The 23,373-nt window shown below is 33.4% G+C and overlaps 1 protein-coding gene and 1 long non-coding RNA gene across 11 annotated transcripts in view; one reads left to right on the top strand and one right to left on the bottom strand.

The window, feature by feature from the left end:
- Positions 1-23,373, bottom strand: part of CNTN5 (contactin 5) — a 1,290,695-nt gene that overhangs the window by 658,039 nt on the left and 609,283 nt on the right. The window lies entirely within an intron of this gene.
- The window catches only part of LOC144295119 (uncharacterized), a 75,024-nt gene continuing 52,746 nt past the window's right edge, over positions 1,096-23,373 (top strand). For 5 of the 7 annotated variants that reach the window (XR_013362537.1, XR_013362539.1, XR_013362538.1 and 2 more), the window contains exon 1: positions 1,099-1,216. This is a non-coding gene — a long non-coding RNA (uncharacterized LOC144295119). Of the gene's footprint in view, positions 1,217-2,535; positions 2,565-23,373 lie in introns of all 7 variants that reach the window. The other 2 variants (XR_013362536.1, XR_013362542.1) reach the window with 2 other exon arrangements.

Here is a 23,373-nt window from a genome sequence, read left to right as displayed (position 1 = left end):
TATAAATGCATTATAAAAAATTAAGGGAAGTATACCTTTATGAAAACATAAAGTTTAAACATATATTATCATTCCAATGCTAATGAAAATTAATATAAATTGTTCAAAAATAAGAAAATTTAATCATTATATTTAAAAAACAAATAATAGTTATTCTTTAAAAATAATAAAAATACATTTTCAAAAATACTATCTGTCAATATTGTCATTTTTAAAATTTCTGAGTATATTTTTATAAAAAAAATCACCCCTACTCTAAGCCTTCTTTCTAACTCTGTTTTTTTCTGACTCTATTTTCAATTAACCCTATATCTTGGTAATTTTGAAGTGCTTTTTAAAAATACTTTTAAGTTTTAACAGAACTGCAATTTATTTTTTGAATGCAGAGTTTTGTTTTGTTTCTTCCTCACTTTACAAAAGCATATTTTTTTTCCATTTTGTAGCCTTAATGAAATTTAGTACTACTATCATTATATTCTACTTGTTAAGTAAATTTTGTTTTGTTTTTGTTTTTTGGTAAGTTCTCTCACTTCAATTGGTGAGTCTGGCTAAAGATTTATCAATTTTGTTGATCTTTTCAGAGAACTAGCTTCTGGTTTCATTGATCTATTCTATTGTTTTTTAGTCTTTATTTCATTTATCTTTGCTCTAAACTTTATTAGTTCCTTCCTTCTGCTGGCTTTGGACTTTGTTTTTCTTTTTCTAGATTCTTTGGTGTAAGTTTAGGTTGTTTATTTGATATTTTTTTTGCTTTGTAAAGAAGGGTCATAGTGCTATAAAATTCTCTTTTATAACAACTTTTGCTGTATCCTAAAGATTTTTGGACTATCGCGTTTTCATTTTCACTTAATCTCCATTTTTTAAATTTCCTTTTGATTTCCTCTGGACTCATTTATTGCTTAACATCATGTTATTTAACCTCCACATATTCATGTTCTTTCCTGATTTTTTTCTTGTGGTTGATTTCTATTTTCATAGTGCTGTTGTTGGTAAAGATGCATGATATGATTTCAATCTTTTTAATTTCTTGAGACTTGTTTTGTGGCCTAACATATGATCCATTCTGGAGAATGTTCTATGTTCTCCTGAAAACAATGAGCATTCTGCTGTTTTAGGGTGGAATGTTCTGAATATATGTTAAATCCATCTGGCTCAGTATGTCATTCAAAGTCACTGTTTCCTTGTTGATTTTCTTCTGAATGATGTATCCAGTGATGTAAGTGAGGTGTTGAAGTCCCCTACTCTTATTGTATAATTGTCAGTTGCTTCCTTTATGTCTCTTAATAATTGCTTTATATAATCAGGCGCTCCCATGTTAGGTGCATAAATATCTACAATTGTTATATCCTCTTGTTAAATTGGTTCCATTATCGTTATACTGTTTCTTGTATCATGTTACAGTGTTTGTTTTAGTCTGTTTTTTCAATTATAAGTGTTGCTACCCCAGCTTTTTTTTTTTTTTTTTCTTCCCTTTCCATGGTAAGTTTTTCCATATCTTCACTTACAATCTGCAGATGTCTTTAGGTCTAAGTGAATCTATTATAGGCAACATATGGATGGGTCTGGCTTTTTTTATCCATTTAGTCACACTATATCTTTTGATTGGATCATTTAGTCTATTTACATTTAAAGTAATTATTGATAAGTATGTTGTCATTGTCATTTTGCTACTTGTTTCATGGTTGTTTTTATACATCTCTGTTCCTTCTCTTGCTCTCTTCTCTTATAGTTTGATGGCATTCTTTAGTGATATGTTTGATTGTTTTCTCTTTGTGTTTTGCATATATATTACAGGCTTTTTATTTGTGGTTACCATTAGGCTCATATATAATATCATATGCATGTATATGTTTTCCTTTCATAATTTTATTACTCTTGATTATGAATTTTTTTTTTCACTCAAAGAATTCCCTTTAATGTTTCTTGTGAGCCTGACTTAGTGATGATGAACTTCATGGCATTCTCTGGCCTGCAAAGGTTTTGCTGAAAAAAAAACAGCTGATAGCCTATGGAGTTTCTTTTGTATGTAACTGTTTTCTTTTCTCTTGCTGCTTTGAAAATTCTCTCTATATCACTATTTTTTGCCATTTTAATTACAATGTGTCTTGGTGTGAACTTTCTTGGGTTGATTGCGTTGGGGAATCTGTGTCTTCTGGGTCTGGATGTCTGTTTTCTTCCCCAGTTAGGAAAGTTTTCAGCTATTATTTCTTCAAATATAGTTTCTGTTCCTTTTTCTTTCTGAGATCTCTATATTATAAATTCTACTACACTTGATGATGTTGCTAAGTTCTCTTAACATATTCTCCTTTTTATTATTCTTTTGTTGTTCAGTATGGTTGCTTTACATTTCATATGGTGGCTTCCAGTTCACTGATTCATTGCTTCATTTCCTGTAATCTATTATTGTTTACCTCCAGGGTATTTTAAATTTTAGTTATTGAAGCCTTCATCTCTGATTGGTTTTTATATTTGCTATAATATAGCAATATATTTGCTAAATAATAATAATAATTTGCTATAATGTCTTTGTTGAAGGTCTCACTGAAATCCTCCACTCAAGTCCAGTAAGTATCCTTATGGCCATTATTTTGAATTATTTATCAAACATATTGCTTGTCCCCATTTCATTTAGATTTTTTTTTGCTGTGATTTTATCCTGTTCCTTAATTTGAGATGTACTCCACTGTCTCCTCACTTTGTCTAGCTCTCTGTGTTTGTCTTTATTTATTAGGAAAGTCAGTTACATCTCCTATTCATGAAAATATTGTCTTATGAGAAGAGGTCCTGTGGTGCCTTATAGCACAATATTCCCTGTTAACCAGAACCAGGTGCTTCAAGGGTGTCTCCTATGTGGATTGTGTGTGCTTTACTGTTATGGCTAAGTTTTGTTTACCTTCAGTCCAGTCAGGTGCAATGACCCACTTTGCCTGTTGTGAGCACGGTTTTGTCTCTCTGCTGTTAAAAGGCCGGTCTGGAGCTGCTATGGACTTATAGTTGCATGATGTCTGCAGTCATGTCAGATGCCTGCCCCCAGTCTATCTGTTGGGGTTTAGTAGTATTGATCTGCAGGATGCTCTCACTACCTTGTCCCCTGAGAGGCTTTTGTTGGTGGGTAGGGCTGGCAGTAAGGGCTAATGCCTGCTGCTGGGACTGGGAGTGTACTGATGTATGTAGTTATCTTCCCCTTTCCCCATGGCAAGAGCCACTTTGGAGTGATGCTGATCCCTGCAGAAGGTGCTTGCAAGATGAGATGTGGCAGGATCCTCTTTGGATGGATTTCTGCTTGAATGGAGCAGGTTGGGTGGTATGAATCCACAGAATAATGTGGAGGCAAGGCATACAATGTTAGCAAGGTTGGTGGAGAGTGTTTGTTCTATTTCCTGCAAGAGTCCAGCTCTATAGGCTGGTAGGGAGATGGGAATAGTGCATGCCACCTCTTGTTCTTGGAGAAGTCTCCTTAAGATTCCTGCCCCTCCAGCACATGTTCTGAGATTAAAAACAAATCTCCTTCACATATACCCCAGGTGATTTCACTGGTGCGTCTATGCTGTATCTTGGCATGGTTGTTTATTATGCTATTGTCTTTAAACATAGGAGCTCAGGTTCCTATTGCCCTCCAGCCTTTCCAAAGTCAAGCCTTCTGAGCTTGGTGATTTTTAAAATACCCAGAGTTAAATCCCACTGGTTATAAAATCATGAAGCTAAGCACCACTGGTTTTCAAAGCCAAATAAGGGGACTTGTCTTCCAAGTTTAGGTGTTCCATATCTAGGGTTCTTGGTGTGGGGTCTTCTCCTCTCCCTTCTCCATGCTTGTAGTGCCTTTCCCATTTGTGGTTAGTCTCCTTGAAAGTTTGGTTCCTGAAAGCATCTCTGCCCCTTGTAGGGTCATGTTTACCAACTTATTTTAAAAGGATACATGTGAACATTCAGATGGAAGAGATATGCAGGGTAAGGTATTTGGGAAGGAGCACAGAGCTTCCATGCCCTTTCCAGGAGGGTCACTGTCACTCTTTCTGCACCCCCCTTCTTCACCAACCCCAAAGCTAAATCTTTAGGATAGGAATTAGTCTTGCAACAGAAGCTATATCAATCATGTCTTCATCAAAATAAAAATAAAAGCTACTCTATATAGTCCAAGTTGGAAATGTTTAAAATAGGGAGATACAAGGATTTTTAAATGTTCAAATGGCTAGGGAAATAAGAACAGGAACATAGCTGCCAGGTTGGGGTAATTCTTGGGATCTGTGCAAAATCTCAGCAATCTCAAAGATAGTGATATTTTTGCTGTCTGCAATACAGAAGTAAAAGGCTCTGATGAGATGGTTTTATACCAATAAATCTGCCTACAACTGGCCCCTCCTCCTTTGCCTTCCAAATCTTGAATAAGTGTTTTCACTTTGCAGATTCTACCCAGGAACTACTTGAGGATAAGAGATTCTAGTAAAAGTCCTTCCAGTGTTATTCTTGGCAATGCTAAGGAGACTGTGAAATACTATGATGAGGCTGAGTTGACCATATAAAATGTAGGACAGAAATAATGCTTTATTGATAATCATTTTTTTCATTCTCCTGAGCTCTGTGAAATTAAGCTTTCTAAATAAGTGTACATTCTCTCAATTTAAAATTGTAATACACCATAGTACTTTCTAGTTGTCTATTAAGATGTGACTATTCCAGGGGATCCCTGGGTGGCTCAGCGGTTCAGCGCCTGCCTTTGGCCCAGGGCGCGATCCTGGAGACCCGGGATCGAATCCCACGTCGGGCTCCCGGTGCATGGAGCCTGCTTCTCCCTCTGCCTATGTCTCTGCCTCTCTCTCTCTCTCTCTCTCTCTCTCTCTCTCATTCTATGTCTATCATAAAGATGTGACTATTCCAGATTTTAGATTATATGCATATTTTACCCCTATCACAAAATGCTTTTTTTGTACTAAAAATAGCATAGCATACAAAAAAAAAAGAAGAATATCAGCATTGCAATTGCTAGAAGTGATTACTAAGGCAGAAGAGTGAGGGAAGGCTTCTTAAAGGAGATGGCATTTGTGATGAACTTGAAGGACAAGATTTGAAGACACAAAGATGGAAAGAAGAGGCATCTCAGCTGCATGAAACATAATGAATAAGGCAAATCCTATAAATATTCTTAATACTTCTGCTAAAATAGTCTTTCAAGAGTGTTGTTCTAATTTTGCAATTCTCTGCAGTTAAAAACATTCAATAGTTGTCAAGTCCCTATGAATTCCTTATAAACTACTCACCAGGTCTGAGACATTGCATAACGTAACCAACTGACTTTTACATTATTGGTTCCCATTAATCTACACAAAAATTATCTTTCTTGTAGGTTGAATTAATTAATCCTATGCATAAAGCTAACCTCAGTCCTGCTCTGTACCCATGTCTTTGCTCACAGAGCTTTCTCTGCTTGCAACTTCTACATCTCTTTGCCTCATTCTGCATTCCACACAATAACTTTCTATACTTCCTTCCCACCCTCCCTCAAAATTCTATGAAGTCTACCTTTTCCTGTCCCCACCCTCTTATTCCCTTTTGGGTTTGGAGTGTGCTCATTAATTCTGAATTTGATTAGGTTTATTTGGATCTATAGCTTACCCCATCATCAGTTCATATGATATTTGATGAAAATAGCATGTATTATCCATCTTTACCCTTCCTACCTCACCATGACCCCTAAGAAAGAGTTTTGTATGGAACAACTTCTCAGTAAATATATTTTGAACTGAATATATGTTATCATGAAAGGAGTCAACAGTTTTATTACCTCACCTGAAGGAAAGCCATGGGATGCATGTAGAGTGGGAAGTCTTTATAAGATTTAATAATGTAATTCTATAGTAATTTGTTATCAATAGATATTAATTCCAGGGGATATGAACATAATTCTCAGTGAATATGTGAAATATGTGCATATTCTTAATTTATTTTGGCAATGAATTAAGAAATAATTTAGTGTAATCTTTACATTAGGGCCAATTGTCATTTCCTTTATATTGAATCTCACAGAATAAGAACAAATAAAGGGTAATCCAAATATGGTAGGAAAGAAGTAGTATTGATAGATTCTCTACTGGAGAAGAAAGTATCATGCTACTGGTAAAGTTTCGGTTCTATTTAATCTCCAAAGACTCTATGATTGTCCAAAGAATATTATTTCCCTGAAACACACTTGCTTTGAGCCTTATTTGCTATAAGAGGAATAAAAGTACTGTTGCACTTAATTCAATTGTGGCATCCACCTGCTGTCTTCCATTATGTAAATCCTGATCATTCAATAAGGAAGTCAAATATGAAATGGATTTTGAATAAACATCAGATCACTAGGGAATTCAGTAGCAGATGAGTATAAAGGACAAAGGTACTCAGGAGTCCTTTCCCTTGTGATGGTTTAATAAATATGTATCTTTCATCAATTCTGGAAAATTTTTCAATTTTCCTACTATGTATAAGACATTGGATAGATGGTAGTGAAAATAAAATGGCGATTTTTAAATGATAGACAAAAAACTCTCAGATAACTAAAATAGCACAGTGATCTTATCAAATGAAAATAAATGACACTTTGCTCTCAATACCAGCAGGTTTTCAACATTTCTCTTTTAGTGGTGACTTGTTTCTAAACTATCCCCATGTTTTCCCTCCTGAAACTGGTGGGCTGTGTTTGCAGAAATAATGGCTATCTTTGCATAAAGATGAAATTTGTGTGCATGGGACAAAATATCACTATCAGGATTACATTAGTCCAATAGCCTAATAATTCTGCTGCCTATAGGAAATTCTTCTCAGAAATGGATATCATCTTATGCTTTTCCACACATAAAGAGTATTGGAGTATTTATTAAAAATAAGAAAACATAACTAAATATATTGATTTATAACTTTATGTAATATCTTTTAGACTACATTGACTAAACAAAACTCTGTTCTAGCAATGTATAATCAAAGACTTATTTGTCCCCCCAACCCAGATCCCTACATTATCACCTTCAGAATTCACTGCCTCATATATGAGCTTTACTTGACGGAATTTTGTAAATGATAGTACACTATATTTTTAAAAGTAATTTTGCAGAAAGTGTACATGAAGTTCAAAATGTGTAAAGAGATGTGAAATATCAAACAATTCTTACCGAATACTAGCAGATAAAAATAATAATTTATCATCTGACAAGAAGAATTAATGTTCACGTAGAAACTCATATAGATTATCTGAAGTGAGCTGAAAAAGCAAATGCAATTTACAAATTATAAGTCAAATTATAAGGGACTACTTAGTCCATTGGGGAAAAGCTTGTAAAGAAAATACTGATCAAATGTTAGGCAGACAAACTTTAAGGTCAAAGTAAATAGAATAATATTTTAAAAGGGACATTCATTTAAAAGTTTTACCTTTGTAAGGATCAAAACAATTATTTTAAAGCAAATACTATAGTAGGGATTTGGGCTAGACAACAATTACACAGAGCAGCACAAGGAAATAGGTTCTGCCATCAGTAAGCCTCTTGTTTTATCAAGTAAACAAGACATAATATGTTCATTACACTACGACAAAGAAAACAGAAAGGGCAGCCTGGGGGCTCAGTGGTTTAGCGCCACCTTCAGCCCACGGCCTGATCCTAGAGACCCAAATTGAGTCCCACATCAGGCTTCCTGCATGGAGCCTGCTTCTCCCTCTGCCTATGTTTCTGCCTCTCTCTCTCTCTCTCTCTCTCTCTCTCGGTCTCTCATGAATAAATAAATAAAATATTTTAAAATATTAAAAAAATAAAACATAGCAAAGACATGCTTAATAAATCTTTCAATATGAAATGAGAGTTCAGAAGGTTACCATAAAATTTCTCCTTTGACTTTTCTTTAGTTCTGAATTTAGTTGTTATATCGAGATACATGTTTATCTTTTGATTATTAAGTTGAAAAATTGAAGACAGAATATGAAATTCTCACTCTTAATTTGTAGGTTTGAGTTAATACTCGTATTCATTCTTTGAGTTATTAACCTTCATTCAAACCTATTTTTAAAAAAGAACTCTAGTTATATAAATAGACCTTTGTTGGAAATTAAGCTTTTGATGGCTACCCAATTAATAAAATATATATCTCAACCTCAGTTTATAAATCAAAGTTTTTATCTTTTTACTTTCTCAGCCAAACATCTCATCTCTCCATCGCCCCATTTGGTAAAAGTAGTCAGGATTTCTTTTATGTAATTCAGTCTCCCTTTTCTCAATCCATATGATGTTTGTACGTCAGTGGGTAAGGACAGGGTCCTTCAATGTCTTATTCACCATGACTCATCTGGTGAGAGAAATAACTCAAAATAAGCAGATGTTATTATGAATTTTGTTGGAAACAGTGTTAGAATGATTATTTAAAAAAAAAATAATGCTATCTCCTACAAACAGAAGGACAGAACTGGAGATAACACACCCTGATTTCAAACTGTATTACAAAGCTATAGTAATAAAAACAGACACATAGGTCAATGGAACAGAATAGAGAGCCCAGAAATATACTGATGTATTTATTTATTACTCAATTAATTTCTAATGAAAGATCCAAGGATATACAATGGGAAAATGTCAGTATCTTCAGTAAATGGTGGTGGGAATACTTGACAGCCACATGCAAAAAATGAAATCAGACCACTATTGTATATTATACAGAAAAATAAACTCAGAGCAGATTAAAGACTTGAATATAACACCTAAAGCCACAAAATTAGAAGAAAATATATCATCAGTATTGGTGATAATTGTGTGCATTTGATTCCATAAAACAAAGGCAGAAAAAGCAAAAATAAACATTCTACTGTACATCAAACTAAAAAGCTTCTTCACAGCCAAAGAAATATCAATAAAGTGAATAGATAACCTACCAATTGGGAGAAAGTATTTGCAAATGATATATCCAAAAAGGGCCCAATATCCAAAGAAAGAATAAGATACGGGATTTCTTGTAGGACAATGAAACTATTCTAAAATTAGGAAGTGATTCCAAAATATGTAAAGAACTCATATAACTCAATAGCAAACAAACAACCTGATCAAAAAATGAGCAAAGGATCTGAATAGACATTCTTCCAAAGAAGATGTACAGTGACCAATAGGTCCATGAAAAGATACTCAGCATCAGTAATTATCAGGAAAATGCAAATCCTAACTGCAATTTGATATAACCTCATGATTGTTAGAATGGCTATTATTTAAAAAGATAAGAAATAATAAGTGTTAATGAGAATGTGGATTGGTGGTGGGAATGTAAATTGGTGCCACCACTATAGAAAGCAGTATAGAAGTTCCTCAAAAACCTAAAAATACAACTCCTGTATTATCAAGCAATTCCACTTCTAGTGTTTATCTGAAGAAAGCAAAAATAGTAATTTGAAAGATATATGCACCCCCATGTTCATTGCAGCACTATTTGCAATAGCCAAGACATGGAAATATGGAAACAACCCTATTGTACATCAATAAATAAATGGATAAAAAAGCCTCTCTCTCTCCTGTCTCTCTCTCTCTCTCTCTCTCTCTCTCACACACACACACACACACAGAGGTATACTATTTAGCCATGAAAAAGAATCTTACAATTTGTGACAACATAGATGGACCTTGAGGACATTATGCCAAGTGAAATAAGTCCAATAGAGAAAGACAAATACTGTATGATCTCACTTAATTGTGGTATATATATATATATTAATTATATACATTATTATATGTAATAATAACATATATAATATATATTAATTATATAATATATATAAAAACATATAATTAATATATATTTTAAACAGCAGACAGGAAAACAACAACAACAACAACAACAACAGCAACAAAAACAAGCTCTTAGATACAGAGATACATTCTTAGATACATTCTTTTAGAGATAGATTGGTTATTGCCAGAGCTGGGGAGTTGGGGATGGGTAAATGGGTGAAGGGATCAAAATGTCCAATCCCAATATTTTACAATAAATAAAATCATAAGGATGTACTGAGCATCATTGTGACTATACTGAAGAATACTGTATTGCATATTTGAAGCTTACTAATACAATAGATCCTAAAAGTCCTCATCACAAGAAAAAGTAATTATAACCATGTAAGGTGACTATAATTACTATGGTGATCATGTCAAAATATACACAAATATCAAATCATTATGTTTCACACTTGCATTTCATACGTTATATGTACATAATAATAATAATAATAATAATAATAATAATAATGTGTTACCATGGAAGCATTAAAGAATTTAAGCTTAGAGAGACCAGTGGGTATCAATGCCATCTCATTGGACAGAGTGACTGAATCAAGCCTATTCAAATAAAGCAAAACTAAATATAAAAAAAAAAAAGACTTTGCACAATTTGAGGGCTTGGATCCAATTGAACCTAGAATTATCATCACTCCTTGAACTCCCCATTTATTGGGACCAATAATCCCCCTATTCTTTGTTGTCTTCTGAATGGGATGTCATTTTTGGCTTAAAAAGCTTTGACTAATATACTTCCAACTGACAAATAGATATCAAAAATTCTTATAACTCAGAGGAAGGGTGATTAATCCATGAAAGGGAGATTACCAGGCAAGGCTTGATCAAATGGATCCTAAAGATGCACAGGTATTATTGCCTAATATAGCAAAAGAAGCATTTTTAACCTGAATGAAGGCATCAGGGTAGCATGGGCAATATTTAACAGAAAAAAGTATTTCTGATTATACGAGGTAGAAATAATTTAGAGAATAATGGTAATTAAAACTAGAGAACTAGTTTGAACCTCAATCATAGTGGAGGTTTATATTTGGAGAGCATTTAAAATTTTTGAAAAATAGCATTAGTTTTTATACATTTGAGTTCATCTGTCATTTTTCTTAATCTTTTGATGTAAAGATGAAAAAGAACACCATGAGGGGGAATCAGTTAATAGGTTAGCAAAAGTCATGTGTATAACCTTGCAAGGGAACTGGTCATTCCACTGAATAATCAATGCTAGAATACCTGTTACCAACTCTAAGCATACAATGAAATTTATATTACCATCTGTCTGTTAATTCACAATAGCCAAAAACAAAACTTAAGAGAGTTGGGTCAGCATATATTCTTGAATCATCCTTTCACTGAAACAATGATTGATATTACTCCACAGCTCAATTAAATGTACAAGAGGCATTACAAAATACCTTAAAAACACATCAGTTGAAAATACAATCTCTAAATCTTCCCTAGATAAGATAATTAGAATTTTCTACTTTGTTGATTAATACAGAATAAATCTTTTTTAGTGTTTTGAAAGAGCTTTGTTTCTCATGATCTATTTAGACTGTAACAGTTGTTTCCATTATGAATTCAGCAGAGAACCAAAGGCCTTCTTCTCTCTAGTCATATTGTATGGCTTTAATTTCATTAACCAAATTGATTGCAGGGTCGTTTACATTGAAGACAGCAGGGTGTAGTAAATTTTATTTTAACTGGTTGGAATATATCATCCAACAAAATTAGGAGGGAAAAGACTCCTGCTGTTGCAAATACACAGTTATTAACTTGCTGAATACCATATGCCAATGAAAAGTTATGTTAATGTAGCAGGATTTCCATGTATCTAGAAACTAGGCAACAAAAATTAGATTTGTTCAATGAGTACCTCGGTAGGGAGAAAAGTACAATAGAACACTTAAAAATATTCATAGTGTACATGTCTGTACTGAATTAGGTATAGACGACCTAACTGTGTGTATTTCTGAATATTCCAGATAAAATGAGTCTGGTTTTATCCATTATGCTAGAGAAATCAGTCAGCTATTTAGGAAGTACCAGAAGATAATTGCTTTCAAATGTTGAGTGGATAGCAGTGTCCAGAGAGAATATGTCATCAACATTTCCACCTAAAACAAGTTTTGCCATAGAAGCATATCATGCAATTCTATATTCAGCAAAAAATGTTCTGTAATATTTTCCACTAGACATATGTGGGCAATGATAAACACTAGGTATGTCTAATCAACTTTTCTAATTTTTGTGATATCTTGCCTATTCAAAGAAAAAGCTAATAAAGAAATCATACATTCGGGGTGCCTGGGTAGCTCAGTGGTTGAGCATCTGTCTCTGGCTCAGGTCATGATCCCAGGATCTGGGATCGAGTCCCACATTGGTCTCTCTGCAGGGAGCCTGCTTCTCCCTCTGCCTGTGTCTCTACCTCTCACTCTCTCTCTCTCTGTGTGTCTCTAATGAATAAATAAATAAAATCTTTAGAAAAAAAAGAAATTGTACATTCACAATCTTAATTATTATAATTTTGTCCTTTTGTATATCCAATGCAATAAATAAGAAAAGATTTTATTTACCTGCTTGAACTAAGCCCCTTAAATATTATAAAGAGAAGTATAAACAGCATTATTCCCAAAATGATAGGCAGATTTTAATCAGTAAATATTTATTACCCACACAGTAACCTCTTTCAGTACTATGAATATATGATACTCATCGTTCTTTAAAAAAAAGAGCTTGGAGCCTTTTTGATAAATTTGGCATCATTTTTCTACACTTACTTAGAGATAGTCATCACTTTATAATGCCATATTTTTTTTCAGAGTTAGCTTGAAATTTAAAATATAATTCTCTTAATTAGTCAGGGACACTGATATGGCTTATTTGCTGATTTGACTATAAACTTTAAGCCATCTCTGATTCCAAGTATACTGCATATCGTTTTCCTTTTGGCTGCCCTTCATTTTTCTACCATGTCTGGTTAATTTGAACTTTAAGAAGTCAATTTAAAGGCCATGCTTTTGGATAACATTTCAGTACCGGCCATGACTGAACAATGCGTCCAGTCCCCGTAACCTCACATAGCCCTCACAGCTATGTTATAAGCATCTTTTTTTTATAATAAGATATAATAGAAATGTAGTATTTTGTAAGTTTAATGTTACAATGTGTTGCTTTGACACATTTACACATATTGCAATAAACCTCTTTTCAATTGTCTGATCTCTATCCCCAGATTCTTCTCCTTGAAAGTAGAGATTCTATCTTGTCTGACATTTGTATCTCTTTTGCTTAGTACAGTGCTTCCACAAATTAGGCACTATTTTTATTGAATTAATTCAATATTTATTCAATATTCAAATATTTATTGAATTCAATAATTTATTCAAGTTCAAATATTTATTGAATGGATTTTCTGTAAGAAAATTTAAAGGAAGAATTTAGGGAAAATAATTCTAAGTATAGTTAGACATTTAAATTTTTCTAATCTTAAGCTTTATTTTCTGTCTATTGGTATACACTTGGTATTTTCTTTAATATTTACAAATTAAAAAAAATTACAGATTTTTAGCTTGATAATTCATAGGATCAGAAATGTGCCCTATGTCAGCAGAATGAAAAGCACCATGAGATTTTATGCTGCTGAGAGGCTGGGTTTCTCTTGCTTGGCTTTTCGATACCCACAATTTGATATGCCACATATAGCTTCCCTAGGATTTCTGCTGGTGCTAAATGCTGGGCCATCAGTCTTTCAAATGAGGCATGGAGTTAACTATTTTAAGTATAGCCCTTTATTCACTTCAAGTTTTGTGTGACAAAAGCTCAGAAAAAAAAAAAAAAAAAAAAAAAAAGATGCTTTAAAATCCTGCTAAGCCACTGCCTTCACTCTGAAGGCAAAATATTTCTTAAATTCCAAAAAGCAGATAAGATTTTTCCAGTGTTATAATAAAACATTACATCATAGCAGAGTGTATATGGTTACTGTTCATTTAATGTTAGAATACTAAAATGCCTATTTTGAGGGGATCCCTGGGTGGCTCAGCGGTTTGGCCCCGGCCTTCGGCCCGGGGCGTGATCCTGGAGTCCCGGGATGGAGTCCCACGTTGGGCTCCCGGCATGGAGCCTGCTTCTCCCTCTGCCTGTGTCTCTGCCTCTCTCTCTCTCTCTATGTCTATCATAAACAAATAAATAAATAAATAAATCTTTAAAAAAATAAAATGCCTATTTTGAGAGAAAGTTAAATACAAGAAATTCAATAAAAGAGTTGTAGGGTCCAATATGGATAAAATAAACAATAAGCACAAGAAGTAAGAACGATTATATTTAGCCTTGAGGAGAGACCTAATGCTTAAAATTCTAATGTTGAAAAATTCTTCTCATCTGTTAATCAAAATGTATACTATAGATTCACTTTAAGCATTCGCAAAATACTTATGAACATCTATGTGTAATACAAAATCATTAAAGATTAAAATTTCTTAGGGCTCAGAACTAATCCAGCTAAGCTTTATTTCTTAGTATTTTACCTATTGTAGGCTTTCAAATCATGAAATATTATTATTTTTTGAATCTATAAAACTCATGCTAATAAAAGACCAAAACATTTATCAGACACTTTAGGCCAATATCACAGAGTTCATAAATTAAAACATTTCATATTTGGAGTACCCCTTACTTAAACTTCATTTTTATCTAAAAAAAAGTATGATAATAAATAAAAATATCCTATTGTAAAAGATAAATAACAGGGTGTCAGTTTGGGAAGATGAAGAAATTGGAGATGGATAATGGTGATGGTCGTGTGGCAATGAGAGTACTCTTATTGATACTGAATTTTAAAAATAGTAAAGTGGTGGGATGCCTGGGTGACTCGGTTGGTTAATCATCTGACTTTAGATTTTGGCTCAGGTCATGGTCTCAGGGTTGTGAGATCTAGCCCCACTTTGTGCTGTGCTCTGGACATGGAACCTGCTTAAGATTCTCTCTCCTTCTCTCAAACCAAAACAAAACAGGTAAAATGGTAAGATGGTGAATCTTATGTTATCTTTATTTAACTACAATTAAAAAAAAAAAACTAAGAGGATGTCACAGAAAAATGTGGATTATCATGAGGGTTAACTTGTTGCTTATTCACATATTATTTTTCACAAAATCAAAATAAAATGTTTCTATTTTGTGAGAAATTTAGAATTTAATATATGCTATACTGAGCTTGCACTAGGAATATCTTAGATTCCATATAAATATTATTAAATTCTGAAATAGTCTTGTAATTATTTGCTTTAATAAAAATACATTACTTTTAAGAATTTATAGAGTCCCAGTTTTGATAATATTAAATGGGACAAATGTGACACTATTACTACAATCATTCTATCTGCTATTTTGAGCTTTCTTGTTTGTCCATTTGTTGGCATTATCATAGGCTATTAAATGATTTCATAAGCCTTAACTGAAATACGTATAAATTGTTTTCTTGTTGCCGTGCATACCCATCTGGAATGCACTGTAAATCAGACTCATTGTTTATTTCAGACTCTGACAACATATACTATGGTAGATTAACCAAATAATTTATTATCCAAACCCAGGTATTTTGAGAGTAAAAGGAGAAGTTATTGTTAATTATGCTGTAATAAAAATGAACAGAAGCAGTCTCAGCTAAGCCAGAGTATATGGTCACCTTATTTATAGGCTCACATTTTAAAAGAACTGATGAATAGATTAGTGACTTTAGCTGTCTTTAGTAAATCACTATGATTGAAAAATAATAGTAACAACAGGGATCCCTGGGTGGCGCAGCGGTTTGGCGCCTGCCTTTGGCCCAGGGCGCGATCCTGGAGACCCGGGATCGAGTCCCATGTCAGGCTCCCGGTGCATGGAGCCTGCTTCTCCCTCTGCCTGTGTCTCTGCCTCTCTCTCTCTCTCTCTCTCTCTCTCTCTGTGTGACTATCATAAATAAATAAAAATTTAAAAAAAGATTAAAAAAATAATAGTAACAACATATATTGAATGAAACTTTGTGTTGAAGATAGAGATTTTAAAGATATTATTCATTTCCTCTTCTGCTAGGTGCCAAAGAACTGTTAAATATGTATCTGCCTTCACATGGAGGTTAAAGGGCAGATGAAGGTTAGACACATGAAAAAGCGAGTGAAGGATCAAAATGGCTAGTATATTTGCACAATAATTCGCACATGAGATCATTATTCATAAGTTCAAGAAATGAAACTATGTTGACCTGTCATGCTCCTACATTCAGTTAGTTTATAATATAACAGCTTTATGGAGACTATGGAATTTTCAACGCTTGTTATTCTAAACGTACCTCTGCCAAGTTTAGATTATGGTATGAGACATTATATTAGCTTCTATAATTACAGAAAAAAATGATTTGGACTCTCTTGTTGAGGAACTCATTCTGTAGTACAAGATTCAGAAAAGTAAGCTATCGATGAACAAAGCAGGTGATAAATTTTGTAATAAAACTATGCATAGGGCATTGTAAAAGAACTGCTAGATTTGACTTATTTTTCTCTCAATGTTCATTTCGACTGGTTGACTAGTCCCAGTGGATTCATTTCACAAATTTATCCATCCTTCCTTTTGATTTGTCTTTATGTGTTAAGTCTCTTTCTTCCCAATGACTAATGCACAAGATTAGGGTGATAATATGTTGATCTAAATATTGCTTATCACATCAGGAAAATGTCTTGTAAGGCTATAGACAACCAACCATTTTATAGGTTGTCATTGATGAAAATAAGAGAGGTAGAATGCATTTTCGAAGGACAATTTTATATTAGTCTTTAGTGAAAATTATTTTTGAATCTTTTATCTATTCATATAGTTCAACTTTATAAAAAATTCATGTCTTCAGAAAATAATGGATAAATTACGTATGTTTCTTTAAGTCAAATCATAAAAGGAATATCTGTACCAAATATTCACTGAAAATGTACTATTATCCTTCTTAGAATTATACTCCATTTATAAATAAACATTGCCACCAACCTGCCTTCCCGTAAATAATAATTTGTGTTGTAGTCAGGATGTTTCTGAAATACAAAACTGATCTAATCATACTTTTCTCCTTATTTCCTTCCATTTTTCACGTGATGAAATTTAGCCTGCTTAACATATCTTATAAGGTACTTCTCCATCATACCTTGAGTTACTGCCATACAAAACGACAGTCCTTTTGAAAGGCCAATTTTAGTCTTTTTTAGTTCTAGCTTCTACCATTCTTGAAAGGCACTTTATCATCTTTATGTGTCTGCCCACTTACTCATCCTGTGTCTGTTTTTTTTCTCACTCCATCCAATAATAGATTTCTCAATTTCTTTCCCTCAATTCTAATTAGATTCTTCCATATATTTTCCTGTAGCAATCTCCTACTATCTATTAAATGGTTTTATAACATCTTATTAGGTTGTTAAAAATCCACAAAGACAAATATAGTTAATAATCGGTACTTGTAATCACAGAGGCTTACCAGACATGATCATCATAATACTGGGAAGTATATGCCATTATATAACCACATTATAAATGGGAAAACTGAGGTTTAAGGATGATAATAAATTCAAGTCACATAGATAGCAAGTGGTAAAGCCATAGTCTAGCGCCAAATGGGTTCACTTCAAAAGTCTAGATTATTTGCCGTTTTTAATGACATGTCTTCTTTGCCATTTTATTTCTGATGTTTGACACATTAGTCATTGGCAAGTGTTAGAGAAGGCAGAACTATGAAAACATATCAATAGAGATCCTTGGGGTAATGAAATGATTTTATATCTTGACAGTCATGATAGTTATAGAAATCTGTACATATGATAAAATAACAGAACTAAAACAACACACACACACACATAAACAAACATACACAAAAAGTGCACTTAACAAAGATGAAATCTGAATAAATTCTGTGGAATTTACCAATGCCAATTTTTGGTTGTACTCTTAAACTACAGTCAAGTAAGATGTTACCATTGGGGGGACTGGGTGAAATAACTTCTCCATATTATTCTTTGCAATTTCTTGTGAATCTATGATTATTTCAAAGTAAAGAATTCAAAAATAACATTTAAAAAATCAGTAAAACAAATCAGTCTCAATAATTGGATTTTATTATTCAGAAAGAGAAATATCACCACTCCTAAAAAAAGATGGGAAAATTTTGGATTATCTTCCATAAAATCATTAATAATAAATAAGCTACTTTTAACTAAACTTTATTCTTCTTTAAGAGATGGGTTCTACTAACTGAACTTGAGGTTGAATTATAATTTTGAGGGGAAGGTGGTGGCTCAGTTGATTAAGTGGCTGACTCTTGATTTCATCTCAGATCACAATCTCAGGGTCTTAGGAACAAACCTGTGTGTTTTTGTCTCCATGCTGAGTGGAGAGTCTACTTGTCCTTCTCCTTCTGCACCTTCCCCCACTCATGCTCTCTCTCTCAAACAAACAAAGAAATAAAATAAATAACAATCTTTAAAAAAAATTCTAATTTTATGATTTTGTAAGAAACCTATTAGCAAGACTTAAAAATATTTCAACAGCAATAGTCAGCTAATTTAAAGAAGTCCAAAAGTCAAAAGCACAGTGAGAGAAACATTTTAAATAACCAGATTTTCATTTGCCTTATAAAAGAAGAAATAATATAATATAATAATATATGTAATATAATAATATAATAGTTTCATTTAGTTATGCCATCTTAATTATCAACTAATTAGATTCGGTAAGTTGGCTATTCTTTCCTTATTAACTCCTACTATGTCTCTCTTTCTTATACATGTATATATGTATGCATGTATGCATGTATGTATAAGCATATGCATACCTCAGAGATATTGTGGGAACAACTCTAGACCACCAAAATAAAGTAGTTACTACAATAAAGTGAGTCAAATTAATTTTTTTTGGTTTTCCACTACAAATAAAAGTTAAATTAACATAATAGTCTATAGTTTAGGAAGTGTGTAATAGCATTATGTCTAAGATAACAATGTTCACACCTTCAGTAAAAATACTATTTTTCTAAAAAATGCTCACCATCATCTGGGCTTGAAGCCAATTGTAATCTTTTTGCTGATGGAGGGGTTTCCCTTGATGACGATGGCTGGTGACTGATCAGGGTGGTGGTTGTTAAAAGTTGGGGTATCTATGGAAGGGTTTTTTTTCTTTTTAGTTTTTATTTTCAATAAGCTTTCAAATTTAACTCCAGTATAGTTAACAAGCAGTGTTGTATTAGTGTCAGGTGTACAATATAGTGATTCAACAATTCTACACATTACTCACTGCTCATCATGATAGGTGTACTCTTTAATCCCCATCACCTATTATACACTCATCCCCTACTCATCTTTACTCTTGTAACTATCACTTTGTTCTTTCTAGTTAAGAGTCTGATTCTTGGTTGTCTCACTCTTTTTTTTTTTTTTTTTTTTGCTTGTTCCATTTCTTAAATTCTACATACAGGTGAAGTCATATGGTATTTGTTTTTGTTTCTCTGGCTAATTTATTTCACTTAGCATTATACTCTCTAGATCAAATTATGCTGTGGCATATGGCAAGATTTCATTCTTATGGCTGAATAATATTCCATTGTTTGTATAGGATCTTCATCCATCCATTTATCAATGGACATTTGGGTTGCTTTCATAATTTGGCTATTGTAAATAATTCTGCAATAAACATGGGGGTGTATATATCCCTTGGAATATATGGAAATTCTTAAAATAAGACCACAATAAAATTTGTATGGCAATTTCTTAAAATAAGACCACAATAAAATTTGTTACATTGATTGATTCTTCCTTTTGCAAGCTATTCCTCTGTAGCACACAATATTGTTTGACAGTGGAACTTCTTTGAAAACTGGAGTCAGTCCTCTAAATGCCTGCCACTACTTCAGCAACTAAATTTGTGTAATATTCTAAATTCTTGGCTATCAATTCCACAATCTTCCCAGCTTCTTCCCCAGGACTAGACTCCATCTCAAGAAACCATTTTCTTTGCTTATCCATTAGAAGCAACTCCTCATTGGTTAAAAATTTCTCATGAGATTGCAGCCATTAAGTCATATTTTCAGGCTCTATGTCTAATTTTAGGTCTGTTGCTATTTCCACATCTGCTATTACCGCTTCCTCTAAAGTCGTGAACCCCTCAAAGTCATCCATTAGGGTTGCAATCAACTTCCTCCTAACCCCATTAATGCTGTCATTTTGACCTTTTCCCATGAATTACAAATAGAATAGTGAATCCTTTCCAGAAAGTTTTCAATTTACTTTGCCCAGATCTACCAGAAGGATCGTTATCTATTAGAGGCATGATCTTAAGAAATATGTTTCTTAAATAATCAGATTTGAAAGTTGAAATGACTCCTTGATTCATGGAGAATGGATGTTATATTAGTAGGCATGAAAACAGCATTAATCACATTGGGTATCTACATCACAGCTCTTGAGTGACCAGGTGCATTGTCCATGAACAGTAATATTTTGAAAGGAATATGTTTTTGAGCAGTGCCTCTCAGCAATGGGCTTAAAATGTTAGGTAAATCATGTAATTATTGAGGCTATGCTATTTCATTTAAAGCACAAGCAGAGTAGATTTAGCCTAATTCTTAAAAGCCCTAGGACTTTTGGTATGGTAAATGGGTATAGGCTTCAACTTAAAGTCACTAGCTGCATTTGCCCCTATGAAGAGAATAAGCCTGTTTTTTGAGGTTTCAAAACTTTGAAGCTAGGCATTTACTTCTCCTCTCTAGCTTTTAAAGTCCTAGATAGCATCTTCTTCCAATAGAAGACTGTTTTGTCTACATTGAAAATCTGTGGTTTCGTGTAGCCACCCCCATGAATTATCTGAGTTAAATACTCTGGATAATTTGCTGCAGCTTCTATATCATCACTTGTTATTTCACCTTGTGCCTTTATGGTATGAAGATTTTTTTTTTTCTTTAACTTCATGAACCAACCCCTACTAGTTTCAAACTTTTCTTCTGCAGCTTCCTCACCCCCTCAGCCCTCATAGAATTGAAGAAAGTTAGGATATTACTTTCAATTAGACTATGGCTTTAAAAATTGTGGCTGGTTCAATCTTCTGTGCAGACCACTAAAATTTTCTTTGTATCAGCAATAAGGTTCTTTTGATTTCTTATTATTCCTGTGTTCACTGGAGTAGAGTTTCTAATTTCCTGCAAGGACTTTTTGTTTGAATTCACAGCTTGGCTAATTATTTAGTGCAAGACACCCAGGTTTTGGCCTATTTTGGCTTTTGATATGCCTTCCTCGTTAAGCTCAATCACTGTTAGTTTTTTGTTTAAAGTGAGAGGTGTGCAGCTCTTCCTTTTGCTTGACCACTTAGAGGCCCTTATAGGATTGTGAATTGGCCATTTCAATATTGTTTCTCAAGAAATAGGGATGTCTGAGGAGAGGGAGAGAGATGGAAGAAAAACAACTTGGTGAAATAGAAGAACAAACATAATTATCAGTGAGGTTTTTTGCCTTTATGTGGCATGTGGTTCATTGTGTGCCAAAACAATAGCATAGAGACATCAAAGATCACTGATCATGGATCACTATAGCAAATATAATAATAATATAAAGGTTTGAAATATTACAAGATCATTGAATTGACACAGAGGCACAGAGTGAGCACATGCTGTTAGGAAAATGCCACCAATAGACTTGCTTGAAGTAAGGTTGCCACAAACCGTCTATTTGTAAAAAGCATGATGGACACAAAGTGCAGTAAAGGGAAGCACAATAAAACAAAGTGTATCTGTGTATGTGTGGCGTGTGTGTGTATCCTATAACCACAATTCTTAAAAAAGAAAAAAATAAAAGAACAGGCTTACATCTCAGCTTTTTCTTCAGAATTTAATGACAATTATAGGCTTAGAGATTCTTTATAGGGTGATACTTTATATGACTATTGGCTGTCATTTATTACTAATATAGAGTGAAGCATAAGAAAATAAATGAGGTACAATAGGATATATTTCCATCATTTCCACAGTTCCATTCTCACAAAGTAGATATTTCTAATTTAACTCCTAGACTATGGAATAAAGCCTGAACTAGTGGCCAAGGAAACAGGCAGTTGAGTCCAGGAAACTGGGAAATGGCACAATGGGTACCAGATCCCTTCCCACCCTCAGCCCACAACACATCTTGTTACCTAACACTACTAACGACCACTAATTCAACGCAATGTTTTTTTCTTTCCTTAAATTTCTAAGGAATTTAGCTGATGCTCTCTAAAGTCAGGAGAAAGCTCTAGCTAAGAGTCAGGACATCTACTTCAGCTGTTTGTTCATACTCATACTATGCTAAAAAAAAAAAAAGTATGAAAGCTTAAATGAGGGAAAAAAACATAAATAAACTTATATTTCCATTTATATTATGTGTTCCACTATTAGGAAATGATTCCAAAACTGAGACATGATATGACATCATGTCATTTCCCTACATGACAAAGGAAATCTTGGTGGGTGAACATTCTATGTATAACATAGAATTGATATATAAAAACAAGCACATAAAGAGCATAGTGCTTATATCAAAACATGGAATTATATCTTGTTAATATATTTGGATATAACACGATTATAGGGAAAGTGCCTTGCTCAAATTTTTCTACTTACAGGAAGTTTATTTCAATGAACACTAAATAAAGTAATATTTCAAACGTATGAAATTTTATTGCTGATCTTCTGAAAATAGAATCACATCTGTGTAATTCTAAAAGATTTCTATAATTATTCTATGATTATAACCATAAAGAAAACAAAACTCATGCAATATCTTTTAGCTTTCATTCCAACATTTTTAGCAAAATTTGGAGATTAAAATGAAACCTACAGATTTACAAGTAACCAAACACAATAGAGAGTAAAAAATAACAATCTATTGTCAGCCCTCCAACTTTGCTTTTCTCTTTCAACAGGATATTGGTTATTCCAGGTGTTTTTATTTATTATTTGATGTTAGAATAAAAGTATAATTTTCAATCCCCTTTGCTCCCTTTCTTCAGTATTCTTTTTCTCTCTCTTCTGTTGCCAGTTACCCTATTGCCTGGTTTCTTGCTTGTCTTACTTTATTCTTGCTTTATTTATTTATTTATTTATTTTGTAATCACCTCTTTTGACTTTGTTTTGTTCTTACTGATTGCACCTGTGGACAACATGGCTGTGGACTAATGACCCTGAACCAGAACTCTGGCCCTACTTTGGCATCCAGTTTTCAACCTTCCTGAAGTCTAGTAGGCTCTGATACCTTGCCATTTTCTTGAACTCCAAACTTACACATTTTTCCGATTACAGTCCTTGACTTGTTTGTGTCTAATGCTCACCATTATTCATCTACTCCTCCTTTGGCACTCATATGTCTACTTGCATGCCAACCTCTTTACTTAAAATATTAACATCTCCAAAGGCAATGATTTTGTCTTAAACATTTTGACTCCTCATTGTGTGTCAGAATGTCTTTCAAATAACAGATACTTACTAAATAGTTGCTAAATATTATGAAATAAATAACTAATTGGATGTATGAAATGTATGTTGACAAGATTATGA

Source organism: Canis aureus, chromosome 23, assembly GCF_053574225.1.
Source record: "Canis aureus isolate CA01 chromosome 23, VMU_Caureus_v.1.0, whole genome shotgun sequence".
NCBI lineage: Eukaryota > Metazoa > Chordata > Mammalia > Carnivora > Canidae > Canis > Canis aureus.
This window is presented reverse-complemented; position numbering and strand designations above follow the sequence as displayed.